This window comes from Balaenoptera physalus (assembly GCF_965194825.1).
Source record: "Balaenoptera physalus genome assembly, chromosome: 5".
NCBI lineage: Eukaryota > Metazoa > Chordata > Mammalia > Artiodactyla > Balaenopteridae > Balaenoptera > Balaenoptera physalus.
The window spans coordinates 100,805,199-100,822,080 of record NC_138884.1 but is presented as its reverse complement, the minus strand read 5'-3'; the positions used below and the strand labels follow the sequence as shown (position 1 = coordinate 100,822,080).

General features: G+C 36.6%; 1 long non-coding RNA gene across 13 annotated transcripts in view; it reads left to right on the top strand.

Annotated features, from left to right (window-relative positions):
• The window catches only part of LOC309660941, a 244,056-nt gene that overhangs the window by 129,151 nt on the left and 98,023 nt on the right, over positions 1-16,882 (top strand). For 9 of the 13 annotated variants that reach the window (XR_014263727.1, XR_014263728.1, XR_014263730.1 and 6 more), the window contains 3 exons: positions 4,053-4,113; positions 5,724-5,852; positions 15,728-15,897. This is a non-coding gene — a long non-coding RNA (uncharacterized lncRNA). Of the gene's footprint in view, positions 1-4,052; positions 4,782-5,723; positions 5,853-15,727; positions 15,898-16,882 lie in introns of all 13 variants that reach the window. The other 4 variants (XR_014263729.1, XR_014263734.1, XR_014263738.1 and 1 more) reach the window with 2 other exon arrangements.

Here is a 16,882-nt window from a genome sequence, read left to right as displayed (position 1 = left end):
GGATAGGCCCCAACTCTATATAGGATGTAGGTCCTCTGTACTTCATTTGGCATCAGTGGAACCTTGGGCACATATGTGTCCTCTGTTTCTCCATTCAGGCTGCTCACTATGTGTTTTGCAAGAATAAGGTCATTTGTTGAATGTCTACAAGTTACCATGCACTTTACATATATACATACACCATTGCTTGCCTTGTAATGTAACTTATTTGTTCCATTTCCCCCTAATAAAATTGAAACTTAAAGATATTTAGTAACTTGTTCAATGTCACATGGAGCAAAATTCTTGCTCAAGTGGCATGTTTCAAATTCACATATCATCATTTTCAGGTCCGGCAGGATAAAGTGCAAGTTTTTTAGTGTGGCATGCAAGAATCTTCACAAATTCCCATTCCCTGCACCTCCACTTTCATTACCTCCTGTTGCTACATCCCTGACATTATCTACTGCTGAGAAATAATCATCTTCTTTTCCCATACCATGCTGTCCCTTTCTGTCTGCAGGGTATGCCTCATTCTGCATGGGTAACTGTCACAAGTCCTTTTGGGTTTAAGATACCAAAGATGCAATTAGAGTGATTAAGAAAACACTCAGTTCTGTCACTTTCTAGTTGTGTGCCTTTGGGCAAGTTATTTAATTTCCCCATGTCTCAGCTTCCCTGTTTGTAAACAGTGATAAAAGCACACTACAGGATTGTTGAGAGTATTAAATGAGTTAAAATATGCAAGTATGTGGAACAGTGAGTGGTATAGGGTAAAGCATTATGCAAGTGTTTACTCTTACTAGCTTTGCCTCAGACATAACCTCCTCCAGGAAGCTTTCCTTGATTCCCTCTCTTCTCTCTACCAAACTAGGTTTGGTGCTTCTTTTATAATCGACTACAATATTAACTTGTTTTAGAATTATTCTATAGATGTCTATCTCTAACATTATATATGAGTTTCTTGAGGTCAGGGAAAAACTTATTTTTGAGCAGTCAATATCTAGCATATTAACTGATACATAATAGGCATTCAAAGATGATTCATAAATGAATTAAATAACTATTATATTCTTCAAATAATTATTCATATTCATATTCTTCTTCTTCATCTGCTTATTATTATTATTAAAGCTAACCTTTATGGCCTACCTCCTCTGTGTTAGGCACTATTTTAACTACTTTGCATGCATTCTCTAATTTAATCTTCATACAAATCCCATGCAGGAAGGTATCGTGATTAACTCCATTTTACAGAAGAGAATACAGATTGATTAAATAATTTGCACAGGATCAATCACTAGTATACATGAGGATAAGAATTTAAACCAAGTAATCTGACCCAAGAGTTCACATTGTTAGCTACTTTTAGTGGCTGTCTCCAAATGAGTTTAAAGAGAAAAGGGAGGGAAGGAGGGTAAAATGAAAGAAAGGGAGAAAAGAGAACTGAACATCCATAGTGTTGGCTGATACCACTTGAGTCCTTATGGAATTGCCTTCACTGAGTTATGGATTTATGTTATATTCTTGGCTTTTCACAGAAGTCACTATAAAAACTAGTCATGTGGAATCTACTTCTCCATTTGATGTGAAAAATTATTTGTGAGTTTTACCCATTATATCATTTAATTCTTCTGCATAATACTCCACATAGGAAAAAACACTTCCAAGTTTGTTTCTGGTAAAACCTTAATATCTCTTGAGGAACTAGACTGTTTCCTTCTGTCTGATGATTAAAGTTGTGTAACTAGCTTTGCTTTGGCTGCTGGAAAACTTAGAGCCAGACTTTATGCTTAGTCACAGAAATTGTACTGATCTTCTGATTAGAATGGTTGGCTTTTCTCCTTTGACCATCTTTCCATCCTAAACTTTATTCTTATATAATTGTATTATATTTATCTCTTCTGACAGCTGGCTATTATTATTATTTTTAGAAAGAGGTGGATATAGTGCAATTAAATGCAGTGAGGTAAATATCTGTATGAGATGATGACTTCCACTCTGTCACCTGTGGCTTGATGTCATGTAGAACAGTACATACAATATCCAATATACTCTTTGTAACCATCTTAATAATAATTTGATGATAGCAATCTTTTGAAGATAAGGATCAGAGAGTTCCAGGACTTTGCCCCAAATCACAAAACTAATTAATAAGTTGCAGAGTCCAGGGAGAAATTGAGAATTTTCAACCCTATTTTGCTGCCATGGTGGCCATTACTCCTGGTCTCTTGAGGGCCATATCAAAATAGGTGACTATGCTTCCTACAACACATTAAAAAGTCACTGTTAGAACTGGTTTGCAAGGCAGAAATAGAGACAGATGTAGAGAACAAACATATGGACACCAAGGGGGGAAAGTGGGGAGGTGGGTGGTGGTGGTGGGATGAATTGGGAGATTGGGATTGACATATATACACTAATATGTATAAAATAGATAACTAATAAGAACCTGCTGTATAAAAAAAATAAATAAAATAAAATTCAAAAAAAAGAAACGGGGTGCTAGGATCGATGGGACAATATTATGACTTAGTATAGTGATATTTAAGCTCTTAAACAATTTAAATATATTAGTTAACTAATTTAACTCCTACTTTTGGCTTTTTAAAAATTATTTTTGTATTGAGATATGATTGGCATATAATATTGTGTAAGTTTGAAGTGTACACGGTTTTGGTTTGATACATTTATATATTGCAATATGATTCTACTTTTAGCTTTCAAAATTAAATTTATATTTCCTCCATCACAAAAGTTGTGAATGTCCTTTATAAAAAATATAGAAATCCAGTAAGGTAGAAAGAAGAGAGAAAAAAATTACTCAAATCTTACCATTTAGGGTAAACGGGTGTTACGTTTAACATTTTAAGATTTTTTTCTATGTATAATTATTTTTTAAACTTTTCTTGGTTTTGATCATACTATTTTCTACTCTCATTTCCTCCTTAAATACCATAGATATTTCTCCATGGGATTATCAGCACTTTACAATAGAATTTCAAATAGCTGCAGACTAATTAGAAATGTAATTCATGATAATTCCCTTAACATTTCCTCTATTGTTGAGCTTGTCTTTAATATTACTCATAATGTTCCAGTAACTGTCTTGGTGCATGTAATTTTTTTTGTATTTAAGTTATTGTATTAGGTCAAATTAGCAAAGATCTAATTACTGTACCAAAAGTGAGGTGGTGTGATGTGGTAGACAAAGCATGGGCTTGGTGCTAGAGAGACTTGGACTGGAATTCTGTTTCTGCTTCTCTCTAGCTCTGTGGCTTGGACAAATTACTTAACTCACAGATCCTTTGTGTTTACATTTATAAAATGGGGATACTCATATCTGCTTCACTGTGTTGTTTTAAATATTACATGAAATAATGTACATAAAGCTCTTAAATAGCTTGTAAGGTTTTGATGCTTGTTATTGAACCATTCTCCAGATGGTTGCTCCAAGGTACCTTTTTATAAGTAAAGTATGAAAAATTCCCATTTCATCACACTCTTCTTAGCATTTTCTTTTACAGTGATTCAATAGATAGAAGGAGTGTCTTGTTATTTTTCAAGTCCTGCTGCTTTGCTTCTCGGAGAGAATGAGTATGTTCTCATAGACTGGTTGCCATGTTGATTGGGGTCACTTACTGACTTAGGAGAATTTTTTCCTCCTCAGAAAAGAAGTTTTATGTATGAAAGTGTTATTATTCTTGGTTTACTTTTTCCTTTATCATGAATTTTAAAATGTCTATTCCTTAACATACTCCACAGTTTTTCTTCATGTCTTTCTATAAAGCCTTTTGATTACAGGATAATTTAAAGACCTGGTTCTTTTCCACATATGACACATTTTATGTCTATGCTTAGTGGGACCTACAGGTGGGATTACAGGTAGGATCTAATGAAATCTTACCTTAATGACTCCAATCTTATTGGCTTACTCAGAGTCATTCACTATCTGCAAGAAATTCTATCCAATACTTTGTGTCTTTAGGTATGGTTCTTTTGTCATGTTTATTTCAGTTTAGTGACTATTTATTGAATGTATACTACTTACCAGCCATTGTGTTACTCTCTAGGTCAGGAGTTCCATGGACCCTGAACACTGTGGTTGGAAACCAATGTGATCTGTGAACTTGGGTAGGAAAAATAAATCTATCTTTGCCCTAAAAATCTCTTACTAGCTAATCATTAATTCTCCAAGTTGCAAATGTAAAGCAGCTAATTCCAGCAATATTAGCAGTGTCTGTGATTTTTGTCATCATTAGAAATCACAAATATTTTATTGTCACATTACAGTTATTGTTGAGATCCAGAAATGTTACCTTCGTTACCATAGTTGACCTTTGAACAACACAGGGCGTTAATCTGAGTATAATTTATAGTCACTCCTCTGCATCTATGGTTCCTCTATATCCAAGGATTCAACCAGCCGTGGATGGTGTGGTACTGTAGTATTCACTATTGAAAAATATCTGTGTATAAGTGAACCTGAACAGTTAAAACCTGCACTGTTCAAAGATCAACTGTATTTTAAAATTATGTTGGTTATTTGATTTACCATGAGATTTTATTTCATAATGTATTACTAAAAAAGAACACACATTACTATATCATAAATTTTTTCTCTAATTATTTCTATGATTGGTTAATATAAAATATGCAAATATTTCCCTAATTATTTTCACTTATAATCCTATAAATTTTATTTATGCATTTAAAAAGTTTATTCTGAGAAAGTTATTTTCCACAGATTTCATCAGCTTGACAAAGGCATGGCACAGAAATGGTTAAAAGCTCCTGAATGGGTGAATAAAGTATTTATAAAAATAAGGTCATCATAACTTTAATTCTGTGGGTTTTCCACATGCCTTCTCTACCTAATACAGATTTTCTTTGGGGAATGGTGCTTCTTGGGTATCCTTTACTCTTTCTAACATGACTTTAAAGTCATAAATGTCTACTGAACTCTTACAACGTGTGTCAGATGCTTCACTTTACCTCCATTGTCTCATTTAATTCTTCAGAGATTGCTATGAGATGAATACTATTATTTCCCTCATTTAACAAATGATGAAACTGAGGCTCAGAGAAATTAAGTAACTTGCCTATTCACGGCGCTGTTGAGTGGAGGAAACTGCTTGGGCAGGTTCTGAGGTCCATGGTTTTAAATGTGGCCTTGTTAAGCCAAGAGTCACTTGACATAGTTAATTTTAATCAAAGGCCACTGAATTACATAACACCTATCCTATTACCACAAGAATCCTAAGAATTAATAGGAGAATGACATGCTTCCTTTCTTCATCATGTAGACGAGTTTCTGTGCTGATCATTCTCCTTTTTCCCTCCAGATTCTTTTTTTTTTGCTCTTCTCATCCCTGTACTCTGTCCCAAAAATCTGACCTCAAGAATGGCGTAAATTGGGCTCCACTTTTCTCTACTTCTAATTGGCTTCTGCTAATGGAAGTTACTGGTGAGAAAATGGAGGAAGAGCTGGGGGAGAGCTACCAATATTTCTGTCTCTACTTTCCCCTGCTGGGCCATGTTTTTTACAGTTACTGTGTTCCTTTTTCTATGGTTACATATCCTATGTGGAGGTTCCTTTTCTCTTGCTACAACTTTTTTTGAGTACCAGTAACATTTTTCCCTCCGCCCCTTCAGGTCTCGGTTGATAACAGCTTCCTACTATTGCTAGTCCCTGGGTGCTCCATCATCTCTTGCTAGTAACCTTGACTTTCTTTTCCTCTCAGTAAATAATGACTTCATTGAACCTTCCCCAATTAACCCTTTGAATGGACCATCTGATTTTTACCAGCACCACCATTGATACAGTTTCCTGTTGTAGATGGAATGACCAACTTGTCCATAGTTCAAGAAAGGTAAAAGCAGTTTCTCTTCACTAAACATTCACATTCCTCTGCATGAAGATTTTCATGTTTGACAAAAGTATGTTTTGATGGATGAGCAGTTGGGCAGGGGAGAAGCATCAGTGGAAAGATACTAGACTAAGTCCAAAAACTATGTCTGCTTTTGTATCTGTCCATCTTCCTAATGTAAACTTGGGCAAATTCTAGAACCTCAGCAAGACTCAACTTCTTTATCACAGCAAAGATAATAAGGATGCCTGTCAGAAGGCTGTATGAGGAACAAATGAGACGATCCAATGAAAAGACTGTATTCTATAAAGATATGTATAAAGTGAGGTATTTTAAACTTGACTAATTGCTCACACACTGTGTTCATTAAAAAAAAGATAATAGATATGGGAGCACTACAATAATTGGGCATTTTATAAATGTGATTTAATTCTATATATTGTACATTTCAGAAATCTAGGGGCCTATCATATACATGGGTATCCTTTACTCTTTCTAATGGGACTTTAAAATATAAATGTGTAGTGACCTCTTACCATGTATGTCAGATACTTCACTTTACTTCCATTATCTCAATTAATTCTTCAGAAAATGCTATGAGATGATTACTTCCCTCATTTAGCAGGTGATGAAACTGAGACTCAGGGAACTTGCCTATTCACAGTGCTCTTGAGTGGAAGAAACTAACTCCAGTGCTAGCAGACTGCCTGGCTTGTATTAGCTACTCAGTAAATATTTCAAGAGATAGTCACTAAGTGCCTAAGAAATGATGCCTAGTCTCAAATATCTATTTTTTTTGTCTTGCCAAAAAAAAAAAAGAAAAAGAAAAAGAAAAAAAGCTGACAAACACACGCATGTAAAACGAGTTACCTAAACAAGAGGACACTTGACTCATTCTGACCAGGCAGGAGGAAAGACATGAGAGAATAAGATAGAATGGCAAATGGAAAATGATCTGGTGTGACTGTAACATAGGATGACTATGAGAGGTGCTGGAAATGGTGCAAGCTCAGGCAAAAGTAATAAGGTGTAAATAGAAGCATAGATACAAAATAGATTTTAGGTCAAGCTGGAAAAATTGGGTTGACTGCATGTAAGTGAGAGGCAGATGGTATTGATATAATCAGGGAGAGGGTCTCGAAATTTCTGACTCATATTCCTGCATGGCTAGTGGCACGCAACTGATGCAAGGATAAGTTTTGAGGTTAGTTGACATAATATGAGTTCAGACATGTAATAAGAAAAACCATTGGGATACTTAAACAGAGATGCGATGTTCCCAAACTTTTTAAAATCTGGATCTAAAAGTTAGGAGACAGGTCAGAACCACAGAAATATAATGATATTTCATGAATACTGCAAAGAATGAGTTATTTTTAAGAGTTGAATTTTTTGAATAGTAAGAATTCATTACTGTAAGCACTAAAACTTTAAAAAAGTAATCACTTGGATGATCGAAAATTTTATTGCACTTTTTTCTGCCACCTTAAATGATGCATCTTGAACCAAATTTATTTTTTTCTTGATGGCTTAGGGTCATCACTATAATCATTTGTCATGATACCATGCTATAATTCAGTGATGCTGTTGGAATAATTGAGATAGATAGAACTGTTTCCCTTTGTTAAACAACTTCAGATCATTGTTGTGCTTTTTCTTCTTGAGTTTCATTTTTATCATTTCTATGATTTCTCATTTGCTGTCAGCTATCACTTGCTGCAGCTATCAATGTGTCACCATGAACTGATATACTGTATCCTTTCAATCACTTGCTCTTCAGCTAACACTAGTTGGGAAACCAGATAATCATGTATACTGGGGCTATATGCAGAGCCTGCCCAGACAGTGTCAGAAGGAGGGACAGAGCATCTCCCTAAGAGGAAACTACATAAGCCTTAATGAAATAGATTTGGAATACTTCTTTTGACTCTTCAAAGGACTTCTGTGTTTACTTTTTAGTTCTCAGCTGTGTTTCACAAAGGTAACATCACCAGAATTTGAGTTCTGGATTAGTAAATTGTTTTTGTATGCATCCCAAAAAGGATAAGATAAACCAATAGTTCAGGACAATACAGTTTAATGCATAGTTTTAATTCTCAGACATCGATTTTGCTCTGATTTTCATCTATTATATAGGATTAACTGTTCATACTACTTTTTCAGTTCATTTGCTACAAGAAAAAAACATAGGGTCTAGTTGATTAGCAGGTCTTTGGTGGTGTTTAAATTGTGTAAGGTCAGTAATTTAAGTTAGAATACTTAGTTAATTTTTTCAAGGTGATTAGATCAAACCCAGTTGATTGAATATTCCAGTGTTTCTGCAGGTTGAACCCTCATGTGTTGGTCCTTGTGCTTTTGCATTGTTTTCTAGGCAGGTTTTATTGTGCTCCCCTGTGCTAACACCCTGGAATGCGTTGCCATCTCTTTCTCTAGTTAAAGTAGTCCTTCTCCATTTGTCACTGTGTGTCACCACAAATGTTGCTTTGAAGCTCTTTTTCTCTCCCATGTGCACATTTGTTAGCAGTTTCTTGATAGTGTCTACTGGGTTATCTGTCTCCGAGGAATATCATTTTCGGTTTATTTTTCTCTGATATTCATTTAATGACTTGTCACTTTAACTCAAGCTATAATTTCCTGTCAATTATATTGTAAATTTCTCATGCATCAGTCAGCATGTCTTTTGATGTTCCTCCTGTTATGTCTTGTCTACAGAAATTTTCTTCTCCCCATGACCTTTGATTTCCTGAGAGTAGCATCTTGTCCTCTCTCTACTGTATGGCCAGGAATCTATTGCCTATTTTTACTCTGGCAGCTAAAAAGATAGCAAGGTACATACAAGCATACGAAGCAGCTCCCTCCACTCTCACCTTTTGTATCTTTTACTATCTAGACAGACATACATGCACAGGTAGAATGCCCGCAAAAATTGGAGTTATGCGGCCAAAAGCCAAGGAACTACCAGAAGCGATGATTGAGGTCTGGAACAGATCCCTCCCTAGAAACTTCAGAGGGAATATGGCCCTGCTGACACCTTGATTTATATGTGGAATCTAGAAAAATGGTACAGATGAACCTATTTGTAGGGCAGGAATAGAGACGTAGATGTAGAGAACGGATGTGTGGACACAGGGGGGAAAGGAGAGGGTGGGATGAATTGGGAGAGTAAGTTTGACATAAATACACTACCATGTGTAAAATAGATGGCTAGTGGGAAGCTGTTGTGTAGCACAGGGAGCTCAGCTCGGTGTTCTGTGTTGACCTAGAGGGGTGGGATGGGGGGGTGGGAGGGAGGTCCAAGTGGGGGGTATAGGTATACATATTGCTGATTTACTTCATTGTACAGCAGAAACTAGCACAACATTGGAAAGCAATTTTACCCCAATAAAGACGAAAAAAGACTCTGAGAGAATACATTTCTGTTTTTAAGCCTGTCAGTTTGTGGTACTTGTTACAATAGTCCTAGATAATTAATCCAACCCCCATTATCTGACTTTTTTTTTTTTTTAAAGGCATAGATTAAGTCAAAGACAAATATTTTGGAGAATCTATCTGCCTTGCCCACCTCAAGAGAAAATTTTACGTATTAAAAAATGTAGGGCTTCTCTGGTGGCGCAGTGGTTAAGAATCCACCTGCCAATGCTGGGGACACAGGTTTGAGCCCTAGTCCGGGAGGATCCCACATGCCATGGAGCAACCGGGCCCGTGGGCCATAACTACTGAGCCTGCGAGCCACAACAACTGAGCTCATATGCCACAACTACTGAAGCCCACGCACCACAACAAGAGAAGCCACCACAATGAGAAGCCCACGCACCACAACAGAGATCCAGTGCAGCCAAAAAAAAAAAAAAAAAAAAAAAAAATGTAGAAGGGCTTTCCATTTAGTTCAAAGAGCAACTTTCGAAGACAGTGGTTCCCAAACCTGGCTACGTACCAGAAACACTTGGGGAAACTTTTAAAAAATGCAGATGTCTAAGTTTTACTTTTTGGAGATTCAGATTTAGTATGTTTGGGAAAGAACCTGCTTTTCTATTTTGAACAATCTTTCTAGGTAATTTTAATGATTAGATGAGTATAGGAAGCACTGATCTAAAGGGTTGAGTAATGAAGGATATATTTCAATACCTGGGCATATAATTCTTGGAAAAAGAGATCATCTAATAAACTTTCAAATCCCTTGCCTCCAATTTCATTGATTTTAAGATTGAATAAGCTAACCAGAAAACCTCTGCCCTGAACTTCATTCTTGTGAAGCAAAAGAGATAGGGACCTTGGGAGAGAGTGAATGTAATAAACTTCTAGGGGCTTTAACAACCAAGGAATGAAATTTTGGGGATAGTTGAGTACTTTAGGAAGTCAGTTTTCATTCACAATTCATTCAGCAGAGTTACAGAAGACCTACAATGAACCAGTTAATATAGACTCAGGCGAAGATGAGATATGCTTCTTTGAGCAGAACTTCTATAAAGAAAGATGGCTCAAGAAGTAATGACAGCAAGCTTTAAAATGTAATTCTGCAAATAAGACCTCAGGTAGCTACAGAAACCAACATGGCTACACAAGGAGCCCTCTCATGCATCCAGATTTTTAAAATCATGTGCAAAAGATGGGAGAGGGACACATAAACAAAAATACAAAAGAAGAGCATGGGGCTATGAAAATTGCGTTAGAAAAGCTTGAAGTAGCAGAGCAGGTAATATGGTTTCCGTTTATACATAAATAAACTAAAATTAAGGAGGTAAAGCATCTTGGTTATATCTTGGACCTAGCCAAATGATACTGAGTCCTATTCCTTCATTTCCTCCACTGCTCTGTTGCTTAAAGCTAAAACGTGATGTTCCTTGTGGCATAAACCTAAAGGAGTCAACTGGAGGCTTTTTTGCAGAAAATAAACCCAGAATTGCCACTTCACTTCTTATACATACAGACCTCCTAATCATAAAGGAAAAGGGAGTACTCGTAAGTCTTGAAAATAATATTTTAAGCTAAAACCTGCCATAAGATATTCTCTAAGAGAAAAGGGATATCAATGTCCCTTTTTCTGATGCCCCAAATCAGAATGTCACTACGTTTTTGTTTTTTCTAAGTCAGTTTTTAAAACCTTCCATATTTTTTTTGAATCGCTGTAGTAAACTCCCTGATTTTGAAAGGATACTTTAATGTCTTTTAGTCTCAGGGCTCCAGGGTCCAGAGATGAATCTCTTTTCATGACCAATTAATTACATCCTCTTTCTGTAGAGATACTGTTATAACTTAGGCTTTTAAAGCTACTCTTAGTTTAGTTTTGATGAAAATGATTGACACCGCAATGAATATAGATTTTTGGCTGTAAATGCCCCAGTCCAGGGCTGTGAAAGACTAGGAGATAGACTTCTAAATCATTAGTTGACTGCTTGATGTATATTGGACAAGATCAAAGAGTTTGGAAATTACCTAATCAATCCTTCCAACAAGACTTTGAGGTAGTGGGCTAATAGCATTGAACTCATTTTGCCAATGGGAAACAGGCATTGGGAGAATGTTTAGTGTTGACTTCTATTCCCGTGTTACAAGCAATTCTGGAAAAAAAATACTTGTTTTCTTTCCCACCTTCCATCTCTAGTCTAGAACAGGTTATTTTCCAACACACAATGGGAATCAGAGTGAGAGAGAAAATACTAAATAGTAAGAAGCTAATACAGAGCCTGTTGGACTAAGCTTGAACATAGAAATGGATTTTTTTTTTAGAAAATCCTTCTATCATCACAGATATATTTATAACGCTTGCCTAAAACATCAGAACTGACTGACATACTAAACTGTTGAATCATGATCTATTTTGGAAGGGAGAGAGAGCACAGTCAGGATGTCGACAAAAATGCAAGTGGATGTTCTGTTCTATTTGAAAGGAACAATGAGGGTCATGACCCATAACTTACAGAGAGTTCTATGCACTTCTGGCAGAATTTAAAGGGCATCAGAAATATATCATGGGATTTCTGGGCAAAGAGCAAAGGAAGGATGTGCACAAAGAGATCTTTCTAAGGAGATGAGTGATCTGAACCCAGTCAAGAGAGTCAAAGGGGACATGTAGGTGAGGCTGGAGGGTGGTTGTAAGGAACTAGTGAGAGTCCTTAGTGTTTCATTGAATTTCCCTGATTGCATTAGTCAGTTGCAAGTGTGCATAAAAATGCTGTGGCCAGGTCTGCTATTCACCACCATCTATTTCAGGTGTCCCTTAGAATCCTCTATGTGGGAGCCCACAGGGACCTTAGAGGTCACTAAGTTCAACACTGCCATTGTACAGATAAAGAAATCAGATACAGGTGAAAAGACTTGCCCAAGGTCACATAACTCATTATTAACAGCCTATGGACTGGAGCCAAGGGTATTGAGTTCCAAAGTTTTTATTTCGTGTACTCTATATTGTCCCTACTTTTTATCAATTCATTCCTTCATGTGACAAAAAATTTCTCAAGTGATCAATATGTTCCAAGCACTCTACTAGGCACTGGAGATTCGAAGAAAAATAAAGTAGCTTCTGCCTTAAGCCGCCACATCCCTGTGGAACAGTCATATTTTTGTTAAGATACAGCCACAGAATGATAAATATCATGAGAGTGACTATGGGAACAGAGAAGAGGGATGAGTTTAGAATTACACAGAATATTCTTTCTTTATAGGCTTGATTTTCCAAAATTAGTTATTTACATTGGAATTCTAATTCAGATCATTGACCATTTAAGAAAACATAAGCTTAGATTTATCTTTGCTTATGAATGTGAATCAGAGCCATCATATTTTTGGAGATTTGATTTCTTTCCAGGCTTCTATTGTGGATTGAATTGTGTCCCTCAAACAAGAAATGTTGAAGTCTTAACCCCTAGTACCTCAAAATGTGATTTTTTTTTGGAAGTAAGTTCTTTACAGAGGTAATCAAGTTAAAATGAGGTCCTTAGGATGGACCCTAATCCAATATATGGATTATAAAAAAGGGTGGCCTTATAAAAAGGGGAAATGTGGACATGCACAGAGGGAAGATGATGTGAAGACACACAGGGAGAAGTTGGCTGAGTGACTAGAGTGATGTATCTACAAGCCAAGAAATGCCAAGGAATGCCAAGGATCCACTAGAATTCCAGACCTTTTTGATTTTGGAATTCCAGGCTTTAGAACTGTGGGACAATACATTTCTGTTGTTTAAAGTCACATAGCTTTTTTTGTTTTCTTTGTGACTGCAGCCCTAGGAAACTAATACAGCTTTCTGGACAGTGATCAAAGAGCAGGACTGATTTCTATTCCTAATATCTTGCTCCAAGACTTAAATAAAAAATAACTGGCAGCTGTGCAGCCACTTTTGACCAAGTCATGTGGACTCTTGACTCTAGATCCAGTGCAGTTGGACACTTGCACAGGGTTCTCTAAGGGCTGAATCAGGTTTTGGGACATTCACATCCTCCCACCTCGTTCAAATCACTATTAATATTCCTTCAGTAAGCTTTTAACATTGAGTTCTTAATGTGGTCTCACAATTGTCTCAGCTTCCTAAAAATTATAAAGAACTGACCTAGCTAAAAACACGAAAGCTCCTTCAGCTCTCTGGCTTTAGAATGCCAGGCTTTTCACACTGAAATGAATGGGCTGTTTCCATCGAAAACTTCTAACATGACGATTGTCGTCAAAGTAAGCTGGTATTTTAAAAATGATTTAATGACTACGACTGCAGTACAGGGCATAGTGCTTTTTGAAACCATATAACCATGACTGCAGATGTCATTTCAAAGATATACTCCTCCAATTCATGTAAAAACATCTAAGAAAGTTATTAGGCAGCATCTTTGAAAGCTGTGCAATTTTACGTAGAAGAATGCTGCAATGGCTTAAGAACTAAATTGCCTAGCAGGTTAGATTAGAAACATCAGCTTTCTATACCTTCTGCAATTGACCCACTGTGCACCTTACACAATGCACTTCTACTCTCTGAGCTGCCATTTCATGAAGCAGAAAACCTAGGCAATGATATTCATTTCCTCCTTCCTTAGAGTATGGTGAAGCTATAGAAATCTGTGTTTGGGGTGCTTTTGGAACTCAACAAGTGAAAAAAAAAAACTTTTGTTTATAATTTTCAAAACTTTCTCATACAGACTTGTTTTTAACTGATGGGGGTGGGGAGTGACACTCCATCCCGCCACATATAGAAGTCTTCCTTGAAAAGCCTGTTGCATTCATCCTCATGGATGTCACAAACTCACGGTGGGAAATGCTGGTGAGCAATGAGTCACAGTGAGGTCACAAGAATGGACTTGGATCTAAAGCCTTGGTCCCCAGACACAGCTAAAAATTGTGCCCAGCCAGTCCTAGATCTGGGAGACTCAAGCCTCATGTTGCTCTAAGACCTGGTCATGTGACAGAGTAGAATCTGAATATCAATGTTAATACCATGGGCCATCAATAGTAATACAAAAGCACAACTGGGAATACAATACTATTGAAGGTCTTCTTGGATGTATTACACAACCACACAGAAGATAGCCTGATTAGAAATTTCTTAAAGGGTAATTACTTACCTGTGCTACATATAGCGAACATCCAAATCTTGATTTCAATCTTCAGGTAGAGCTCATCCTTTCCAGGTATATATCTATTTATATCTATAGATAATAATATTTAGATAGGCATGTTAACTTGAGATTTCATAAAGAAAAAGCTTTATTGAGAATGACTGAACCCATCCCTATGGTAGGAAATTGTATGCAGTTTATTCCATACACACACACAATGAGCCGTACAGGGTGTTTCTAAACGTTCTCATGTCAGTGTCTAATTCTTCTTGACTAACAGACTGGTGACACTGTTTACCCAGTGTAAGCAAGAATATTGTCTCTCTTCTGTCCTTATCTGCTCTACATCCTTTTGTGGGCATTCTAAGCCATCTTAGCCTTGTGCTTTCTGCCATGGGGCACCGTTTCTCATTTCAGTTCTCTTGGTACTAATCTCTGAAGCTTCTAGACTTTTTTATTTAAGTCTGCCAGATGCTGCAGCTCTCTGCCTCTTTAAACAGAGTGCACTGAGACCAGGTTCTCCGGGGGCAGTTGGAGTCTTTTGGTAGGAATACTATTTTCTCTGAGCTTAGCGGCATTAAAATGGGGGCAATTAAAAATTATAGTGGAATTATTGTTTCTGATGCTGGCCATTTGACAGTACCATGCCATTCCTTAGGCAGCACTATTATATTCTCACTCTATACCCCTAACAGCTCAGGGACATGACTGTTATAGCTCAATTCTGTGTTGCATTATAGTTCCTTTCCTAATAAACCTCTTCTATTTTCTTTCCTTCCTCTCTTTTTCTCTTTCTCCTTCTCTTTTTCCCTTTAATTCTCACTGAGCATTTAGTACATGCTAAACACTCTACTAAGCACCAGGCATACAAAGATAAAATAACCATATTTATTGCATCCTACTCCAAGCTCACAATCTAGTGAAGGTGATAGTCAAGTAGACAAAAAGCTATAAAAGAGTGTGGCACATGCTGAATGAGGTAAACTACCATGGAGATAATATTGTTGGGGAATCAGGGATCTTTCATGGAGAAGATGTTACCTGAAATGAATCTTGAAGGGAAAGTACATATTTCATCAGAGAGAATGTGTTAGGTAGAATAAGAACAAATTACAAGTGTATCTTTGTATGTGATGTGCTACCTACTGCTACTTTTCAGTCCAAGCTATCACCAGTAATAGTTATGGTAGTTGATTGTACATTGTGTATATTCCATGTAAAAAAAATTCTTTAAATATCTACTTTAAATTTTCTTGTCTCCAGGGTAGTCATTCCCAATTTTTCATCTCTTTTTCATATGATGGTTTGTCTTCCCTCTTGCCTTCTATACCCCACAAGTACACGTACATTCTCACTCTGCTCTCTGTGAACATGTTCAATTTTGTCATCAACCTTTGTCCGGGAATGTCTGTGAAGCCAAGAGAAGAATAATTCTACTTGCTAGCCTACAGAGGACACACAGCCTTCTTCTGTAACAGTCTCCAGATAAACACTGATCCTTCAGGTCAGTGCAATCTGTTTTGCCAGAGAGTAGATGGATAGGTCCATGGGCTGTTACTAGACAAAACTGTAAGACTATATCCAGGAATATTGCTGCATTTTGCTTGCTGCTACAAAACGGTCTCCAGCTCTCCACTTCTTAAATGTTTTCAGTTACTTAAGTCTAGAATGCAGAAGGTGGGGCCACTGTTAAAGGTCTCCATAGTTCATCATAATTATAGTTCTTATATTGGTTTTGAAATTCTTTTTGTTCCAAATAGAGTATAACACAATTAAATATCTCACTTTGGGTCTTGGAAGAAATTCAAGCAGGCATCATTTGGCAAGATGCCTCAGACCATTACAAACTTTACTATAGCAACTAATTCAATGTAATTCAATAAATATTTGAAGATCTATTATATGGATAGACACTGTGCTAGGCTCTGAGGAAAGAGGATTGTAAAGATGAATGAGGCATGGTCCCTACCTGCAAGAAGCTTATAATTCAGTGGCTAAAATAAATATTCACAGAGCAAATCATATCACAGATACATAAAGAGCTTTCTATGGGAAACTAGGAGGCAGAAACATTACTACATTTACTTAGTAAATGTGTACAGGAAACAACAAAATTACCCCTTTTGAACTGAGAACATTCTAGAAGACTAATACTCATTTACAATTCCAGTAATCTCTGGATATATTTGCCTGAAAAAGGAGAATTTGAACCCTGACTTGACCACTTACTGCATTGCCTAATACAAATTGTTCAACCATTCTTTGCCTTAGTTTTGTTTTACTTTTTGTATACATTTTTAATATGAAATAATAATAACCTCATAGGTTATTGAAAGGATTAAGTAGGATATATAGGGGGAAAGTGCTTTGCCAATGATACAGAAATTAAGTTTCTAATTGTTACTATTTTTTTGGTTAACCTCCAGGAGTGAAATAGGAAGCATCTTCTTATAGAATACTATACATAATCTACTTTAGTTAAGAGGTAGAATT